At 37.0% G+C, this 20,887-nt stretch overlaps 1 protein-coding gene across 1 annotated transcript in view; it reads left to right on the top strand.

The window, feature by feature from the left end:
- PLXNA4 (plexin A4) overlaps positions 1 to 20,887 on the top strand; it is a 313,936-nt gene that overhangs the window by 153,679 nt on the left and 139,370 nt on the right. The gene's annotated exons all lie outside the window — the stretch shown is intronic.

Raw genomic sequence — 20,887 nt, 5'->3', positions numbered from 1 at the left:
ATATATATCTATATATATATCAATATCACTTCTTAGATATTGTATATATATCTAGTAATTATGTGCATGTATATTTATGCCAAAAAGCAGGCATTCCAAGAAAACATGTTGGCAACATCAATTTTAAGCTGTCTTAAGGCAAGTGTATTGTATTTACTTATTGTATAAAACATCAGATAGAGAACTGGAAAAGGCTACAATGTAAATGTTAATTCCATTTCCCCTCCAGGTACTGTCTGCCTTGTTCATTCCAGATCAACATTGGACTGAAACGTAGTTATATTAATTTATGCATGTATTAAATATTTGGATAATTTCTCTCTCTTTTTTACGGTGTGAGGCAGAGACATTAGTACTAGGCATGGTAATTTTCCAGTTCCATTTTTCCTTTGGGTATCTTTGTATGAGGAATTGATTCTGTAGTGAAGCTAGTGACTGAATCATCTGGGAAATGCCGTTAATCTTGGATGAAGGTAGTTCTTTGTGTAAACAGACTGAATGAGGAGCAATTTCAGTCTCTTGGTCTATAAGATGCAATTGCCAGGCTTATCAGTAGGGGAGGTATGTGACCCCATGCTGGCTAAAACACCTTTCCCCCTCAATATTGTGGTCCTCATGCATATTTTAAGGAATAAAATATAATTGATTTTACATCAGTATTCTAATTGTTGACTTCTTTTAATTTGCTTTCTCCAAATATTCCCGTTTTAAAACCTAACTGGGTTATGCTTTAACATGTGCTCTAAACTTTGTTGCAGATCTTTTCACTGCACTGTCTGTCATCAAGTCATCCTAAACAGATAAATAATGAAAACAAACAAAAATACTAATTCTAATTTTGCCAAAGAGAAAGCACTATATACCTTATATAGCATGAAAAACTATAAAAATTATATAAAATTAAATAAAAAGGTTTTAAATTTCCCTCTACCACAACCTGGAAGCAATATATACACACTGACTCTAGCACTAGAAATATACACACACTGACTCTGACACAACATGTACAGGCTAACTCCAGCAATATATATGTATGTATGTATGTGTGTGTGTGTGTGTGTGTGTATATATATATATACACACACACACACAGTTGTTTGTGTGGTCATTTGCAAAGTCCCTGGAGTGCCGGTAACTATTTTTGGACTTTATATATATATATATATATATATATATATATATACACACACACAATACATCCTGACACTATAGCACACACCCACACTCACAGACTGCGTCCATTACATATACATACACATACATACATAATGACCCTGTGACTGTAGTATATACATAAACACAGTGACTCCAGGACTATACATTTACACGCACACACACTGGATATGATACTACAGTATACACTCACATATACTACTCCCCCTCTCTCCTCATGGAGACCTGTCCTGCCTATCTTCTGCCATTGTGAATCCAGCATCCCACACGTTTCTTCACAGCAACAATGGCCAGGGGTTTGTCGAGCCCTGATATATGTGTTAACACTAGTTAGTTTAGTCTGTTTAATAAGCAGTGGCCTTATTTTCTAATAAGAGCATTAACTGACTGCAGGCTCTGGTCCTTTCACATTTTTAATTCCTTGCACATATGAATCACCTGGGAATTACTAGTGATAAGAAGATTTGTTTTTAAATCTTTTCAAGTACATAAAAAAATAATAAAGGAGAAAAAATATACAGGATTTATATAGGGATTACTGGTTTGGTCAAACGAAGGACCAATCTGACACCAAATGGCAAATCCTTGTGTGTCAAATGTTGTCAAATTAAAGACTCCACACTATTTATTCTTCTATTATCTTGGATAGACTCTGAAGACCTAAACCTTTTTTACTACATACTTACTAGGTGAGGACATTATGTGGTATAGTAACATGAAAAATAATTATGAGAAGTTTCAGAATTTAAAAAAAACAAAAAAAAAACTGAGCTTACAAAAGCAGTGTTTTGTAATTATTTTTTTTTTTTTTCACATACAGCACACACTGGCCAGACAAAGAAACTCAACCTTAAAATAAGAATGATTTAATATGAATATCTTAAAAGTTTCAGCACCAGTGCCTAATGTCACCAGTAGGAGCTGTGTACTGGCCTCAGAACTGTTACTGCTCCTGTTTTCCATTTTAATGGTAGGATAAGAGAGGATAAGTAGTAGTTTTAATCAATTATCTGAAATAGAATATTAAAGCATAAGAGTTAGCAGGATCTTTTCAGATATATAATAAATCTACCTATAAAAAATGCCAAGCCATTTACACCAATACAGGGGAGTTTGCCAGTTTCTTATAATGTATACCACAATGCTGTAAAATCTATTCCAGGTATACCTGTACCAAAATTCACCTCTGCCTGTACTTTAATAGAATCCCACCGTCAGCTTCCAACAATGCTTGGATTCCAAAAAGTAGAGACTAACCTTGTTTTTATCTCTGTCGGTTGACGAAGAAATAGGAAAATACTAAGTCTGTATCTTTAACCCCTGTCATTCATTGCTTTAGGAAACATATACCATAGTCACAAAGAGGTGAAATAGCAGATAAAAGAAAAAAAGTGACATGTAAAAAATACTTTTTTAATGCTATACCTACAAGCAAAAGAAATATTTAAGGTATTGTTCCACTTATAAAACATTAATTCAGCTCTGTAGCGTGTTAAGCAAACATATCTTAGCGAATCTGTCATTTTTTTTTTTTTTTTTTTTTTACTAAAACAGACATCTGATACAATCAGCTTCTGATTTTGCATCACACAACATACAAAAAATCTGTATGATGCCAAATTTTGCATCATTAAATTATTACCTAGGAGAATGTTTTGGGCTTTCAACAATAGAAGTCATTTCTGTTGCATTTAGATATTAAAGGTAAATTAGGCTAAGCAGGAGGAACACATTGTGCTTTTCATTAATTGTTCATTAATTGTTGTTTAATATAATTTTACTCTTAAACCCTTTTCTTAATGTAACTATCACCATTACATTTTCTGTAAACCAACAACTTGAGAAACCTAGCAAACCTTCCATAACCTGAACTTTGGAGCACTAAAAACTGGTTTTGTTATTAAATTTCATTTACAAGCATCACTTTATTTCATTAAACTTCAGAGCTCTGTGCTACTAGCAAAGTACCTAGATGTTGGTTGACATCAGGTAATAAGGCTGCGGCATGTACCTTTCATACTGGTATTAACCTCCACAGGCAGTGGTTCGGGTCTGGTTGCTGAACATGTGCACAGCCTCTCGCTGCTAGATGATAGGCTTCTTCTAGTACTTTTTATCAGCTTAGAATTGGCTGGCAGACTGCCACGGTGCGAAGACTGCTGGCAGTACTCCACGAGAAAGGGTTTGATTTATACCACACGCAGGGCGAGCAAGGAGAAATATGGAGTGCTACTGATATAAAGTGGCAGAGACGAAAGGCATATTGTACGAGGTAATATTTTCTTTCTCACACTGATAAGTTCTGGATTTATCTCTGTCTGAAGAAACCGAAAAACAAATGCATCTAATATACAAAGAAACCTACTGTATGCAATTCCACTGCAGCAGTCCAGGTAGAGTTATTCTGGGAAATGATTGGTCTTATGGTATTATTGAGAGATTCACAAGAGGAGAGTAGGCACTGTATTTTTGAAGCTGAATGGTAGTCATTGTAAGGAAGATCTGTGTTTGTTGGTATTGATAAGAAAACCCTTATGTATTGGATCACCCCCCTAGTAAGATGGACATGAATTTACACCGATGAAGACATTATTGGCTTATTAAAATGAATTTAGTAATGTATCAGGTAGGATGACTTATTTCTATATAGATCTTTAATAAATCCAGCTGTCTTTGTGATAGAAAATATCTTGTCGCATCTAGTAATGTTTATTAGGACTTCATTTGAGTGGTTATTTAGTACCAAATTGCTTCATATCACACAATCTGGCCATTGTCACAAGGGTAGACAGACCACGGAAGTAGCTTGTAATAGCTTGCCATGACTTGGGAGTCACTTTGATAATTCCATGCCATGGGCGGAATTCCTCTCTTTAATTAGTGAAGCCTATTTTTCATTTTAAATAAAAAAAATTCCCCCGAAAAAAATTGGTTGAATGACTGTGTAGCCTGGCTATCCTTTTGCCTTCAGGGAAATTTCGGAAACATTATACAGTATTTTTTCTATTCTAACTTATTAGAGCTAATGCAGAGCTAGAACCACATTTTAATAATGGACTGGACTACCTGGACTGCTGCAGTGGAATTACATACAGTATGTTTCTTTGTATATTATATACATTTTGATATAATGAGGATGTATGAATGACTATCTTACATTAAATTGAACTATGAAAAGTAAGGATGCCTATGTATTTCATTGTAAAGGGAGGATATGTTTTGATACTAATACCATCTTGCATACAGTTTGTTTGTTTAATTAGCCATATTGTATATAGTAAGAAAACAGAAACAAAAAAAGTAAAAAAAAAAAAAAAAGATAGAATGCTAATACCTTTGATGTAAAAGTTTATATTATCAAACATATTCCTTAGTCCTCTAGTTATGTGCATACCAAGGCATCAGTGGCTGACTGAGGGCCCGTAGAAATAACCTTGGTTTTGAAAGCAAGAGAATATAAGTCATCACGTTTCCTTTAATTAGAGGTCTTATACGCACCTTTAACTACAATGCCTTAAGCATCATTTTGTTTTCTTATTATTCTGGTATTCTCTTATGTTCTTTTCATATGTCTTGCTGTTTCTGTAAGGAGCCAACATCCATAGGCACTCTCACTTTAAAAAAACATTACTTATGGTGGTGTTCAGAGCCCCCCAGACACATATATACTAGGGATCAGTTAATCACTGATGAGTTTTCTAGACCTTCAACAGATTGCTCAACTAATCTGCTAAATTTCGCTAATACTAATTGGAATCATTTAAATTAATTAAGTTAAATGTTTTACATATGGGCAAAAGTGGTTATGATCTATTTTAATCATCAAAGGAAGTACACGCTGTGTCCAGTAGATTTTCGCAAAATAATAATACATAATACAAGAGTTTACATTTATTTTTTTTCAAAAATGTTCAACATTGAAGAGCAATTCCCTTGTTCATGTTTAGTGTACCCACACAAATGATAAATTCCTTTTTAAGGCAAGTAGGACTTTTGTATGACACCAGATCCATATATGACATAATATTTCTTCGTGCTGAAATATATATAAAAAAAAAGGAACGGTTATGTCAATGAAACAAATGAACAGGTCCTAGAAGTTATGGCCCTCTCTACACTCTGGCCAGTGAGGGAAGGAATGGCTATGTATCCCCATGTGGTGCGTACGGCCCCAGAAGGGGAAGATTGGCGACCTGGTTTCCAGGACAGTGACCCTACTACTTTTGGTACATTGTCTTCTTTCTTCACACGAGGTACCTCGGACTTTTAGGAAAAAAAACATGTACAGGGAAAAAAACATATTTCTTCACAACATTGATTTTAGCTGGTCTCATGGTATACAATTATTTATTTCTAAAATATATTGGTTATTTTAACCTGTATGGTACTATTACAAACCATAATTTACTGCTCTGGTGCTAAAAAAAAACAGGATTTGGGAAAGGTTTTGCTTTAGCAAGGATATACGGTATTATCTTCCATTACCTTCAGCATCTCACAGAACGTTAGCAAAACAGCCTTTCCTACAAACACCAAGGCAGATTGAACTTTGCTATTAAAATCTGCTTAGTGGTCCCGGTTTTCAATTTTACACAGAAACAAGCAATTTATAATAACACCTTAGAATTGGATTTAAATGCTATGCACTTTTAAGAGCATTAACCTGGGGATATATTACGGTGTATTACAGATGTTAATGAAGCTGAGCTTGGCAAGTACACATTGGAAAGGAGCATAAAAAATGTTCACAACTTGAAAAGATGAATGCAGACATTGCGTATGATGGCATATTTTTAATCATTAGCTAGGTGTCCCTCAGAACAAGTGGTACATATCTGATAGAAGCTTTTTTTTCTAGTCTTGATCATTTACTTTCAAAAGTGATTTACCATCGAATTTTGAATAGTTTCTTAGTTTCACTGTTTTCATAATTGACATAAGACACTTTAATGTGTCCACGACCCATGGATGTCCAACAATGCCTTGCTAGGCTGGTTAGGCAATGTCTCCTTCCTGCTATGTTGCATATTATGTAGTATAATGAATTTCACAACATGTTTTGTCTAAAGCATTGGATTAATTGGTGTACTTTGGTGACCAGGTAACAACATATTTTAGTAAGTTATAATATAATCTATTTTAATGAAAATGAACCTCCTTCACATATAAATGTATACTTCTGCCTACATAATATCTATAACTCCTACATGTGGCTTGTAGCTGAAGTGCTGGGGAGTTGCATGGAATCCTGGGAGATGAACTTTGACTACTATGGGAGCATACTTAAAACAGCTTGAAAACCATAAAATAAAATAAAAAAAACCATCAGGGTATATACACTTGGCTCCTGTAATCAATATTTACTATGTTGTATGGATTGTGAACCAAATAACCACAGGAGTCACTGACAAAGTGTGAGTTTGAATGTATGACTTTGTTCGCAAGAGTTATATGATTTACATGAACGTGGAATGGAGTAATGACATATGGATATGTATGTGTGCCACGTGAGTCAGATAAAAATACATATGGCAGTTGAATAAAATCTGTTGACAATACAGAGGGTGGTACAGGGAAATTAAATACAGCTCTAACATTGATGGCTTTACCCTGAAGCAACATGGAGAAGAGTACTGTGTTGCCGAACATGACCTCCACTCTATTCATCTTTGTTTCTGTATTCTTCATACTGTACTCATCCAGTTCTATGCTGATTTCTGCTGATGGGATCGTAGATTTTACATCTTGCAAATACTATGTTTAAGATTGCTGGTACTCTCTAAATACACTAGTAGATTTTCTTATCATCTTATTTGTGGCAGATTGTATGGACTTGATGTTATCTAGATTTTAATGTTTATTTAAGTATGTAGGGACAAGGAAAACAAGAATGTCCCTTGGTAATATGTTTTCCTCTGTTGAATCGTTTTGGGGCTTTGAATGTGAAATTGATGTTGCAATATTTGTGATACCTTTCATGGCAAACAGATAAATGAACTCCACAGATGATATGATAGATGAGCCTAGGAGCCTGCAAACACCTCTTCTGAGGATGTGATAAGTTAGGGACAGAAGGCTAGTGAATGGGACCGCTGAACGAATGGTTCCCACAGCGAGAGTTTGAATCACTGTCAGACGATCCCATATATCTCCAACACAGGCTTTCTTTTGATGCCAGGTTATAAATCTCAGGGATGCCAGCAAAGTGAAGAGCATATTGTATTTCAATGCTGCCTGTTTATTAGCTTTTTACTCACCTTCTGGGTTCCAGGAATGTGATAACACACAGTATGCCAACTTCAAAGGCACAGTGAAATTTGTAACATTTATTACTATTGCAGCAAGCTCAAAGAACATAGTCATGTAGAAATGCGCTTGATTGAAGGATTTATGGAACTTGCAGTTTGGGCTTAGGAAATTAAATGAAATGGGTGGAAAATAGAGGTTTGGTTATTGACAATTATTGCATAGACCTTTGCAAATCATGAACTGATAGATTCCTGACATCAGGACCTATGTCAGGACCCGGGCGAGCAGCTCTGGTAGGAGTCCATGTGCAGGGGATACGGGGGACTCTGTCTGTACCCCTTTATTCATGGTGACACCGAGATTGGTACAGACAGAGTAGCAGGACTGGAACTGCAGAGAGACAGGAACTGAGGCAGGTACAGGCTCGGGAGCTGAGGCAGAGAAACGGGAGCTGAGGCAGGTACAGGCTCGGGAGCTGAGGCAGTGAGACGGGAGCTGAGGCAGGTACAGGTAGGTACAGATACAGGCACAGGTTCAGGCACAGGCGAGGCCCACTGGCAGGGCGGACGGGAACGGAGGCCCACTGGCAGGGCGGACGAGAACGGAGGCCCACTGGCAGGGCGGACGAGAACGGAGGCCCACTGGCAGGGCGGACGAGAACGGAGGCCCACTGGCAGGGTGGACGAGAACGGAGGCCCACTGGCAGGGCGGACGAGAACGGAGTACAACCGGACCAGGCACGTGTACTGGTTCGTGCACGGGTACAGGCTTAAGCTCATGTAGTGTAATATGCACGAGTACCGGCTCAGGTACGGGTACGGAAACGGGCAGAGGCTCAGGCAGGAACAGGCACGGGTGCAGGTTCAGGCAAAGGCACGGGTGCAGGTTCAGGCAAAGGCACGGGTGCAGGTTCAGGCAAAGGCACGGGTGCAGGTTCAGGCAAAGGCACGGGTGCAGGTTCAGGCAAAGGCACGGGTGCAGGTTCAGGCAAAGGCAAAGGCAAAGGCACGGGTGCAGGCTCAGGCTCAGGCTCAGGCTCAGGCTCAGGCTCAGGCTCAGGCTCAGGCTCAGGCACGGGGCAAAGCAAAGCAGTCTTCCCACATTAATGCCAAGGCCCTGACTGAAGGGCAGGACAGGTCTTATAAAGGCAGGGCTGCTCTAACAATGAGGCGCAGCTGAATCAAATGATGAGCTTCAGAGCGAGGAGGGTGGCCACTAGAGGAAGCTGCTGGAACAACTCCCAGATGATAAAGCCAGGTTTCAGGCAGCAGGGAGTGGATCCTAACAACCTACGTCTTTATCTCCCTAAATTCTAGGAGGAGACAGGGTTGGTTGAGGTCACGTAGCAATGCAATAAGTGACCCTGCAGGATTAACGCGGCTGCTGGCCGGCCAGTTGCATCAAAGATAGACTGAGGCTTCACAGGGTATGTGTGTTTCTTGTGTGTATGTGTCTGGTTATGCTACTGTGTGTGTGGCTATGGTACTGTGTGTCTGTGTGTCTGGGTATGTTAGTGTGTCTGACTGGGTATGCTAGTGTGTGTTTAGGTATTTTTGTGTGTATGTGTGTTGTGTGTGTGTGTGTATGTTAATGTGTGTCTTGGTATGTTACTATGTATGTGGGTATGTCAGTGTGTGAACATGTGTCTTTTTCTCGGTATGTTAGTGTGAATGCTTCAGTATGTATCTCTGGGTGTGTTAGTGTCTGCATATGTGTTAATGTGTGTGCATGTATATGTTAGTATGAGTGTCTGGGTGTCTGTAAGTGTTGAAAGTCAAGTTGATGGAGTGATTGGGTATTAGTTTTGAGTGCATGTGTGTTAGTGCGAGTGTCTGGATGTGTGTCTGTCTGCGTGTGTTCTAATGTGAGTGACCCTGCCAAGGTCAGGCTCTGGATCCACCCCTGCATTGTACTTATTATTTGGTGGATTCCCTGTCCTGTAAGGGAAGGTAATGACTGAGCACCTGGGCTAATTTTATTCCAAAGTTTGTTACAGAAAACATTCTTTATGGAACATCAGTCATACCCAAGAGAAAGAAGTTCCGCTCACTGACCTCTAAAGCTATTCATTAAATTGCCAAAAAAAGAGAGCAATGAAAAATTTCTTTCATTTTAAAATCTCTGGATAACCCCCCATACTGCTCTTACTGTAAGGTATCACTTAAGCTTGTCAATCCCGATGTGGAATTACATTGTAATAATTTACTGATATTGATTCATTGTGTATGTGTTTAAATGACCTGAGACTTTTGTATGTCTCCCACAAACAAAAAGACAGTATGTGCAGGTAGAGGGTATCGGACACTCGAGGCTTTCAGTGTTTTCAAGAGTGACAAGAAAGTCCCGAGGCAAGAAGGGGTTAAAATAACAATACAAGCAACATATCATCCATGCCAAAATGTTCTTCCACATTTTGATTAGAGCAAATCCTACCGCACTTAGAACAGCTTAATGAACATTAATAGTCAACTCTCCATATTCCATAAGTGCTTTAATGAAATTTGTGCTGGCCATCTTCCCAACACACCTAAGGCCTCACCTAGGAAGTGGCTTTTGGTTGCATTTTGAGTTTATGTCACAAAATTTAGCATTTGTCTTCGTACTGTGAATTAATAGCATGCGTTTCTGGAGAATGCAGTACACAAAGCTTAGAAGTAAAACTTTAAGGAATATCAAGGGTTGTAGCATAAAGAACATATTTCAGCAATAATAACTTGTCAAAACGATATTGTACTCTGAAGCTCTAGGTTGGAGGTTCACAGTCTCAATAAAAATAGAAGATGTGAATTTGTGGTTTATTTTTTTTTGAGATTTTCCTCTAATTCCAAGCAAAATAAGCAACGTAGAGATTAACAGTTATTTTGCAATAATAAAAATGGTGGATCTCTTAAGTACTCTCTATGTAAAGAAAAAAGAAATAAATATTTTTATTTAGTTTAAAAGAATGAACAATTTGCTATAAATGAAGACTCCTTTTGGACTTTCTGTTCATTGGATAATACATGGAACCTTAACTATGCCAACCTGGATGTATAATACACTATAGTATATGATGATCAATGGTTGTCTAAAATAAATTTCTTGTAAAATCATGTGTATTTTATTGTTTTTTTGCACATCTGTGCATTTGAAATATGTATTGCCTTTGTTATATTATCATGATATCTGTGGCTTCTTAATATAGCACAAGACCAAACTACACTTCTTCCAATAGCCATTGTTATGCTCTCAGACAGCGCAGGGGTGACTAGGAGGTGGCTTTATCAATATTGGTATACCGCAACTCCTGTGACCCTCAGCCATACCTCCTAGTTTTTGGTAGTCTCACCTTTGCCATCATTGTATATTATAAAACTAAAATTAGTGAGACTCTTCTGAAAACTTTCAGGTACATGAGGAACTACTCCATGTACATCCATGACGAAGGAGTAAAAGTGTGTTACATTTACTCGTTGAAACATTATGCATTATGTGATTTTGAATCAAATTGTTCATTCCTCTAGGAGGCATTATGTGATTTTGAATCAAATTGTTCATTCCTCTAGGAGTACAAATTGTAACTGGTCACTGATAATATTTAAAATGGCTGTTTCCTTTCCATTGGTTAAACTTTTACGGCATAGTAAAGCACCTTATTATGCAAGTGTGCAATCAAAAGCTCATTTAGCATTAAGGTTTGTTGACCATGTCTCCCTGAACTGGATGAACAACTACGGTGCAGTGTTTTTAAAGCTGCCATCTAGTATATATTTTCTATAAGCGTTGTCCTTTAAAGGTCAAACCTGTTTTTACTGTTCAATGGATACCATTTTTTGTCCTTAATAAAAGTGCATTTGGTCATCCAGCACATGTGAGCCCTCTAGTGGACAATCATTGGTACAAGCAATAATGTTCAGATACTGTACGTGGTGTACATTTTGCCTGATGCAATAAGGCTGATCATCTATATGCCTTATACATCGTTTTATGCAAACCATATAAAGTAACAGGAATGTAAAATGTTGTAACATTGTTTTTAGAGGTTCATTTAGGTTATGTAGTAAGAAGCTGTATCATTTAGGGTGAGGTCTTTCTACAAATATATATACCGTGTGTGTGTGTGTATATATATATATATATATATATATATATATATATATATATATATATATATATATATATATATATATAATATATGTATGTATATATATGTATATGTAAAGTGGCAGTGGGCACAGTGTTGATAATTTCATATTTACATATATATAATTTTATACAAGCTAGGTACAAAGTTTTGCTATGGAAACAAGTCCAACTTTTTCAAGGTTAAATACAAGAAATGATGTTCTAAAAAAATGAATTGAAGTGTTTTGCATTGAAGGTACATTCCAGTTTCCATATGCACTTTAATGGGTATGGAAGCAGTTACATGTGTTTTTGTTCCTTCTTGTGTGTGTTTGGTTTTTTTCAGTCAAATCAACAAATACATTTCGCATAATGCACTGCCCCTTAGCTGTAGTCCCTTACAGAAAAAATGTCCGGCCAAATACTTCTCCTGCTTACAACCGTGTAGATTCAAGGTACTTACCTCTGCAGCATGCAAAGGGTTAAGATCAGCTAGCACATACATTTACACAGCAGCCCAATCAGACCTATCCTCCTGGAAATTTGCTATGCTTAGTTAATTTTTAGTGTGCCATTTGCATTGCAGATTATATATGCCTAATATGTTTTCTTTTCTCATTTTTCTCTAATCATCTTCCTCTGCATTTCTGTTTTATGATGTGATGGCTAACTCTGAAATGTCTTTTAATGTGTTCATTTCAATCCAACGATCCTTGAATGTCCTTTCAGTAGACTAGGCAGAACTTGCATTTACAAGAGAGGTTACAAATTCAGCGCCTGGATATGTTAAATCACAGTTTCTCAAGGAAAAAATATGTTCCAGTGATTTAAAGCAAATTTGGTCAAGGAACTGTTTGTAGTACAGCACTACCATGAAAATCTCTTTCTCTGCCTTTACTTAATCTCTGTTTATCCATGCCTATAGCATATAAATTAAAGAGAAATGTCATTATTTAAATGCTTCTTGGGTTCTTTACTGATAATTTTTTTATCGTTATTGTTGTTGTATTGGATATGGCAATATGTGATTAGAATGTTGTAATTGTAATATTAAGTCCCATCTTAGATTTTGAGTCTTGGCTTACTGTGAGTTATGTGAGTTAGGACAGGAACATGATCCCTTGTTTGACACAGAAAACCCTTAACTTTTTAATTGTCAGCTGCTTCCTTAAAATTGTGGACTGACATTTGGCTAAATACCTAAAATACTGTAAGTTTTAAGTGATTACATCATACATGATGTATGATATATGTCTACTTCTGAGGTTAGCGAGTGCGGACAAGGCACATTTTTCATAAGAATAACAGTCAGTGTGAACATTTTGTGAATGAGTGTAAAGACACAAGATAAAGCCTAAACAACATAAAAATAGGAGAGATTTGTGAGCCAAAAACAACTGGAAAATCTCTTAGGTAACAGTGGCAGCCATTAGGTATAAGAACAGTTTCACTGGCAGGCAGCATTTGATAGGTGTATCAATTATCTTAGCCTTTGTAACAACAGGCACTTGTATTGTCTCTGAACTCCTAACATTGCCTTGTCTGTCTCTGACCTCGTGGTGAAAAAGGCTTTGTCTTCAGTTACACTGACCGGGTTACTACAGCTCCCAGTCTGACAGAAGATCTCAGCCATGCCCGGAGTTCACATTGTAACATATACTCGAGTCACAATAAAGCGAAAGCATTTGGATATTTAACACTTGCTCTAAGAATATTATTTAATTGGGGTATTGAATATCGTATGGCCACATACAGTTTAATATGGGTGATATAAAACATTTAGACATGCATAATTAACAGAGTGCAGCGGAGTCCACATGCTTGCTGTAATAGTGACACACACATATATATATACACAGTATATATATATATATATATATATATATATATATATATATGTTTTGTCACATTTAGAAACCAAAGCTATGACATAAATTACTACTTTTTTTTCTTTTTGTGTTGGTTATTTATGAGATGTTTGTTTTAAAAGTAAGAGAGTATTTTACTTCTATAAAGCTCAATGGTAGTTGGGGCTAAACCTGCATAACTAGCTCCCCCCCCTGCTTTGACCTTTTTAATAGCAGGAATAACTTATCATGAAGGAATAATCATGCACATCTGATGGCAAGTAGTCACTACATTCACAAGTATATACATAAGTTAATAAAATGATTACTCCATAGCACATTTGGCATATTATATATCATTTTTTCAGTGAAATTGGACTATACACATATGTATGTATTCATTGTCTCCTTCCATTTCCTGTTTAGGTTAAAGCAAATTTGGTTTTCATTTTATTCTGTTTCATTTATTTAAAAAACACTATAATGTCCCCATATGGAATCAATGAATTGTTATTTTGGTCATAGTCCAAATACCATGAAAACCGCAAAGAGAGCCATCCTCATATAGTCGACAAATGGAAAATATTACGTTATTATTTTTTCCCCGAGTTCAGCTTTGTATTGCCCATAACTAGCCTTGGGCAGAGTGTGACATCATGTTCTGCTGTTAGCATGTATGTCTAAACGCAAGGGCAACTAGAGAAACTGGACACCAAGTGGATTGGTCTGACTCCTGAAATGTGTTGTGTTTTTGGATTGGGATTGAGTGACGGAAACCCAATCCCCTTCCTCGCTGCGTGTCACATACTGCATTTAACCTGCCACAGAAGAGTCTTTTTTTCTCCTTCAAAAGGTGCCAAGCTCGTAAGAAGAGCTCTTGATGGCACAGAAGACCCACAGGAACGAGTCTCTGTTTTTTTCTATTTCTAACGTAACATTTCATATTTTGCACTGTATGCAATAGCAAGGAGTTTATTACACATAAGGCTAGGGAGCAATTTTTATTGAGTAGTACATCTTTTTTTTAATTATCTTTATCTCAATACCCACTATATGTAGAGAAATTTCTATTTTTTATAGTTATTTTACTATTTATGAATAAACGTTTTGTTTCATATAGAGATCACATAGACTTAGTCTTTAATATCCAAACATATTGCTCAATAGCGCTCGACAGGTTATGCGGTAAGATACTGAACAATATGTCTGCAGTGCACTTTTATTAATATTAAATTTATTAATATGTGTCCCTTGACACATAAAAGCCCTCTGTTAACGCACCTAACAATATAAAGGGTTATGAAGGATCCAGCCAATCTCTGATACTAAACATCATTAATATGACATCTCGCATTGTGTTTCAAATGTAACCTTTAAGTGATTCAGTAAAGTAAAGGATTTTTCCACCAAGAACACTAAAATGTAAGCCAATGTTGGAGCGCATTTGTATATACCCTGCAGAATAACAATTATATTTCTACTCCTGCATCTATAGCATTAATGATCCAAATAATTAGTATAGTTGTTGCTGTAGTTCTTGCTTCCATAGTTCACTGCTTTTTCTAGTTTGCTGTTTTATGAGAGTTTATATGACAGAAATGATGGCTGCTTTATGAAGGGTGCCGAGCTCTTTGTGTCCTGTTTTTGGACCCACGTACCCCCCCAGCCTTTTAAGTAACCACAGATGGACACTTTGTGTTGTAGAAGCATGTTTAGAGGTGTGGACAGCAGGGCATGGCTATGCCATCTACTCATAGCTATAAACGTAACTAATGTATTTAGAAGAAGAAGAATGTGTTTTATATGATTTAACTTATATACATTTGTTGCTGATTATTGTTAAAATTTAGGGCTGTAGAACACTGTAAATCACTGATACCCAACAAACATTCAAAGCTCCTAGAAAAAGAGGGGTATCACGGTGGAAAGAAAGATTTTCCTCCTAAAGATGGACGCTCTCTCGGTTTCTATTTCTGAGAGGGCTGGGAACTTTAAGAAAGATTTCTCTGTCCCCTAAGAAAGCTAAGTTTGGCAGGGGTGCCACGTATAATGCATGCCTTAAATAGCGTCGCCTGTGGCTTGCTGAAGAATAAAAGGGAAATGTTAAAACACTGAAACCATACTGTGAAATTGTTTGTAACTATGAGATCATTGAGGACAGAATGATCTTTTAACAGACTTTGCATGGCAATCACAGGCTGAGGGGGGAAAATTGGGCATAATGGCTAGATCAATAGAATTACTGAAAGGAACTGAAATCAATGAAACAGTGTGAATACATCACCATAATAATAATGTTCTGACACCACATTTTTTTCTTCTCACCCACCGCCTTGTCCCAGTGCTAAGATGCTATTTGGATATAATAAATATTTCACAAAAGAAACTATGGTGATGAAGTTAAATATTAAGCATGTCTTACATACCTCGTACCTAATGCTTTGGTGTAATGTTACATTATGTTACCTTTATAATGTGTATAATTATGTGTTAAAATGATTAACCCATTCAACTTATATAGGATCGCTTTATTCATACATTTTAACCTCTGTGACTTGAAACAGATTTTTTTTAAACTTGCCTTTTTGATGTAATTAAATTTCCCATCGAGTTCTAAAACAAGCTATGAACAGCAAGTCCCAAAGAGGAAGTTATATGTGCACCCTAAGATATTGTGAGGGGGTTAAAGTTCCAAACACAAGAGACATGAAGGGGTAGAAGATCTCTTCTTTTCCTATAGATATGGTAGCCTCCTCCTGTATGAAACCACTTGGTGATCCCAAAAGCGTCTCTGAATCAATAATGCATTGTGATATCTTTGTCTGACAGTAACAGGCAATAATATAACAAATGTCGTGATCCAGATTTGAGCAGGGTGACCCTCATCTGGTTATCCATTGCACATTGCTGCATCTTAATCCTAATAAATATATATACATTGCCTGAGTATCCTAAACAGAAAAGTAGGGTTAAAGACATGTAAAACAAACACGAAACAATGCTCTGGTCCTGTAGAGTGAAATAGCCCCGGGCCTTGAAAGGGTTAAATGCAAATGTTACTGTAAATATATACAATCATTATATTTAGTAAAACAGCATCGAGCAGCGTGACTGTTAATAACATGCCCTGATAATGAATTGACTGTGAACTGAGACTGAGATTTCCCCCTCTTATTGTTCATTTTGGGCTTCTGCCAACCTACTGTCCGGCACAGGCGTAGATAATAAACACATCCTTCCTCCGAAACTGGAACCATGTGCCTGTTGGCTGCTTATATAAAGTACTTTTTTACTCCCCAAATAATGAGGATGATGGCAATAAGAGTCATAATAATCATAAAAATCTGATGTACCTAGGATGCGTTTAACTCTTTTAAAGAGGCATAAACGGATGAGTATGTGTTCTTTGACTACAAAGTCAAAAGAACCGTTCAGATTGAATGTTTTTCAATGTATCAGTCTCATAAGAAACCATAGGGGGATAATCCTGTTGAAAGAGTTGATATTTATAAAGGCATTTTGTGTTAGGTCAGACAGGTTTTCTCAGCTCCAAGGATCAAGTAAGGTTTACAGTTTCATTCCTTTATCCATAACGCAGCTAAAACGAAAAGGTCAAAAATCTGTGAACAAACCTCATGTGTTTTAATATATCGACGGGAGGTGAAAATACAGGCCACAAAGAATGGTTGTTTTTATAGCACAAGATATAAAAAGTTTAAGTCATATGTAATGCATGCAGTATGTGTGTGACAAGTCTTGTAAAGGTCCATGGTGTTTATATAAGAGATATAAAGAACATATCTGGGAACTTCCCAAGGTTGGCCCCTTGAGTTCTTTCCTCTTGCTCTTTGTGGAAGGTGGAAAGTGACAGATCCCTAGAGAGGCTGGGTGAATTAAACATAGGGGCAAGACTAGGCTTGATATTTAGAGAATTCAGGTTAATATGGCAGAGTCAGCCATCACTAGCCTCATCAGAGTTTACCTTGGAAGCCTGATCAAGGGAATATTTCTGTTTCTCTGAGCCTCCAAGCCAGACCCTGACTGTTCCCAGTTTAGTCAGGTGCCTATTAGAGAGTCATCTCCTGATTTTCAGTTACAAAGAGTATCGGTTTTAAATGTGTTATAAGTGGACATTGTTTCCTCCAGCATCAATGCAAATTTCCTACCTACTTGTAGAAGTTGTATATCTTTTTCATATAAAGTATAAAGTATAAAGTTGCAGGAAGTTTATGATATCATTTTCATATTATTTGTACATAACACACGACACACGCAGTCTCTACAGTATGAGTAATTGAGTAGGAAAATGCATATATTTTCTTTTGTCAAGAAAACACAACTGTGGAAAGGATTTTGAAGGAGAAACAGTATAACTGAGAACATTATTGACATGAATGCATTGCAGATTCTCGGCTTAAAGTTCAATTAAAGAGAAAAAGACAGGTAAAACTGCTTGTGAGTGGCCTTTTCTTGCATGACACAGTCTAATTAACAGCCGTATTAACCTTTTTCATAGTGCCAGATGCCTGTAAAACAACCGCACCACTTAGCCAGGTAATTTTTTAGGGTGAAACATTCAGTCATGTCAAAGCATCATAACCATTTCTTGCCTTTTAATAAATCTATGGCAAAAGTACAGACATTGCCTTCGAAATTGATACATCACTTAGTTTTTCAGGGTCTGGATTTTATATTACTGTGTATGTTAAGGTTTAGAAATGTTTGGCTATTCCAGTTAACATTCCTGGGATCTACCTCGATGACCCCTTTCCCCAATCCAAAAGTGTGGAGGTGAGGGCTTCATTTGACAACACTTGGCCCACAAGGAGATACGTTAAATACCTCCCCCCCACAGCTTTAGCTGCCAAGGGGGTGTTTGGATAGACCTTATTCATCTATGATATTTTGTGGGATATTTTGTGTGTTTTCACTACATTTTGCAAGTTTTCACTACATTTTGGAAAGGGGTGTGCAATGACACCACTTTCCAATGCTCTCACCAGGAACTAAAAATTTTAAGTGACCAGTACTTGCAAGAACTTGCAAACAATATTAGAATATATGGCTTTCCAAGTGTTAGCATGCAACCTCAGTCAAGTCTGGTCAGTTAAGTTAACCCTCAACTCGATTGACCACTTCCTTTTTTTTTGTGATGGCAGTTAATCACCCAATGACGCATAATCATTTAATGATTAAAACTCTGAAAGATATAGGAGTCTGTCATTTTAACTCATGTCTTTAAATTGTACAAACTCTGGTAGATGGCCATTCCATGAGTATCAAGCTGTATGTTTCCAGTCAACTTGATACCCTCTTTCTTTATGCAAGGCTCTAATAACATAAAGAGAACTTTCATCCTAAAAGATCTAGAAAGAAATACCTGTCTCTTTTGTTTAGAGCGGACATTGGACCGTTTCACAGAACAAAAGAACACCACTGGTTTCTGGCAGCAGTGAAATGGAGTTTGGTTAGACGTCTAAGCCTAGTTTGCCACAGCGGGCAACTTGAGAACTCAAAGCTAGATGCAGAGCAGATGCTTCTTCCATGAATTGAGACACATGCATGCACATTGATATATTTTATTGATTTCTGTGGGAAGGACTAAATGGATGCCTATTCTTTCAAAATAAAAAGTGAACTACAGTCTTTTTGTAAATAAGTAATTTGCAAATAAGTAATGTGTTTTACACACGTAATACTTTTATGAGAATTTACTTTTGAGTGATTATAAACGAACAATTTATAGGCAAGTTGCTTCATTTTGGAAATGGCATCTTGGTTACCATTATAAAGATCCAATAATGATTTTCAAGTAACCCTTCATAGCCAGGTCACAAACGCAGTGTAAACTTCATTACTAACCTTTGGACATTGAGGGCATTTCGTAGAACAGCTGCTATGGTAAGGCACATATTGTAGAAAAAGTTAAATTGCAGAATAGGAATTTAGCATCTGCAGAATTTATGCTTAAAAGAAGTCTGGAAAGTAAATCATGCCATGAATTAACCTGTGGATTATATAATTGTCTATTCTTCTACCCATGATTTGGTCTTTTTACAGTTTCACATCAGTACCAACATCAGAAATCAGCATCATGAATGTACACAATGAGACAGTTGACATCACATGTCTGTTTTGCTGAATAAATGGCCATATTCCTGTGCTTAATGTATTTATGCTTTTTTTATGGCTTGTCTGCAACTATCATATCAATGTAACTAATCAATCTATAATCCAGCCTAATAGTACATGATAACCTAGTATGTATATATCATCCATAATTTACAGAGACATGTCTGGTCTGCTAATGGTTACAATAAATCAGCTAGATCCACAATAATTCACCTGGAGCCATAATAATCATACAGGTCTGCCTGAGCCAGTATCTGTAATTTACTAGCAATTGCTTGGGCAGACAAGAATCACGGGAGAGGTCTCACAGCAGCCTGGATCCTCTGAGATATCCCTGCAATTTACAAGGGCTGAGGGCCAAGGGTTATATTAAATCACCTCTGGGTGTCTGACTTTTTCTATCAGACCTAGATTTTGGTGTACACTGTATTTAAAACCTGCAATTTTCTAAAAACAGGGTGTATTAAAAATGTATTGTCCATGTAAAGACAAGTCATATTACCCAAGCACAGTCTTTTTAATATTCATCATGTTTAGTAGCAGTTATGAGTGTTAAACATGTGAATATTAGACTGTAGTTAACTTGTACCAAGATAGAGGCAGATGGGTTCTAGAAATTTGGCGAGAATGCAGACAGGCAATGGCAGCATCCATGTTGGAAAGGATGATGTTTTGTAGTATGTCCAGCTTACAGAGGTAGTTTGTAGGGGGTAATAGTTTAAAGACACAGTGAGCCAGATTCAGTAGGCCAAACTGGACTGTCACTTTGGCTCAAGTCTCTGTTAGGTAGCAGTGTGTCCGTACAAGGACGACAGTGTCCATGGCAAACATTTTTTGCACATTGTGATAGAAGCATCTCCATTTTACCTTGATAAGTCAACGTAGGTCTTAGCAAACACCATTTTCTTCCTTTGGGAGGCAATGTTATAATAATGGAATGCTGGATATTGCCAGGAACCTGATAAATGAATTTACAGTGCAGCGGGGGATGAGGATATAGATGAATTCAGGTGGAAAGTGGTAAAGCTAGAACTTTTAGTAAGAACCTTCCACTGCCTGCTACCTTGTCCACTCCATCTTTAACACTTTGCACTAGTATAGCTATTTCAATATAACCCAGTTTCTATGTGTAAGGGGAGTTGTCATGGCAAACACATAAGGTGTTTTTTTAATTAAGGTATATTGAAATATCAAAGCTAACTATTATTTCCGTAAAGGATATGATTATCAAATATACTGGTTTAAGGAACTTTGGCTCAGCTCTAACTGGTTAACATAAAACCACACTACATTACATCAGATATATGATTAATAGAATGCTAATTGAACTAATGTGTCTTAGGATGTTCTTGAGTGCAGAAATTGAACAGTGTGCATACCCT

This window comes from Spea bombifrons, chromosome 4, assembly GCF_027358695.1.
Source record: "Spea bombifrons isolate aSpeBom1 chromosome 4, aSpeBom1.2.pri, whole genome shotgun sequence".
In the NCBI taxonomy this organism is placed as follows: Eukaryota; Metazoa; Chordata; class Amphibia; order Anura; family Pelobatidae; genus Spea; species Spea bombifrons.
This window is presented reverse-complemented; position numbering and strand designations above follow the sequence as displayed.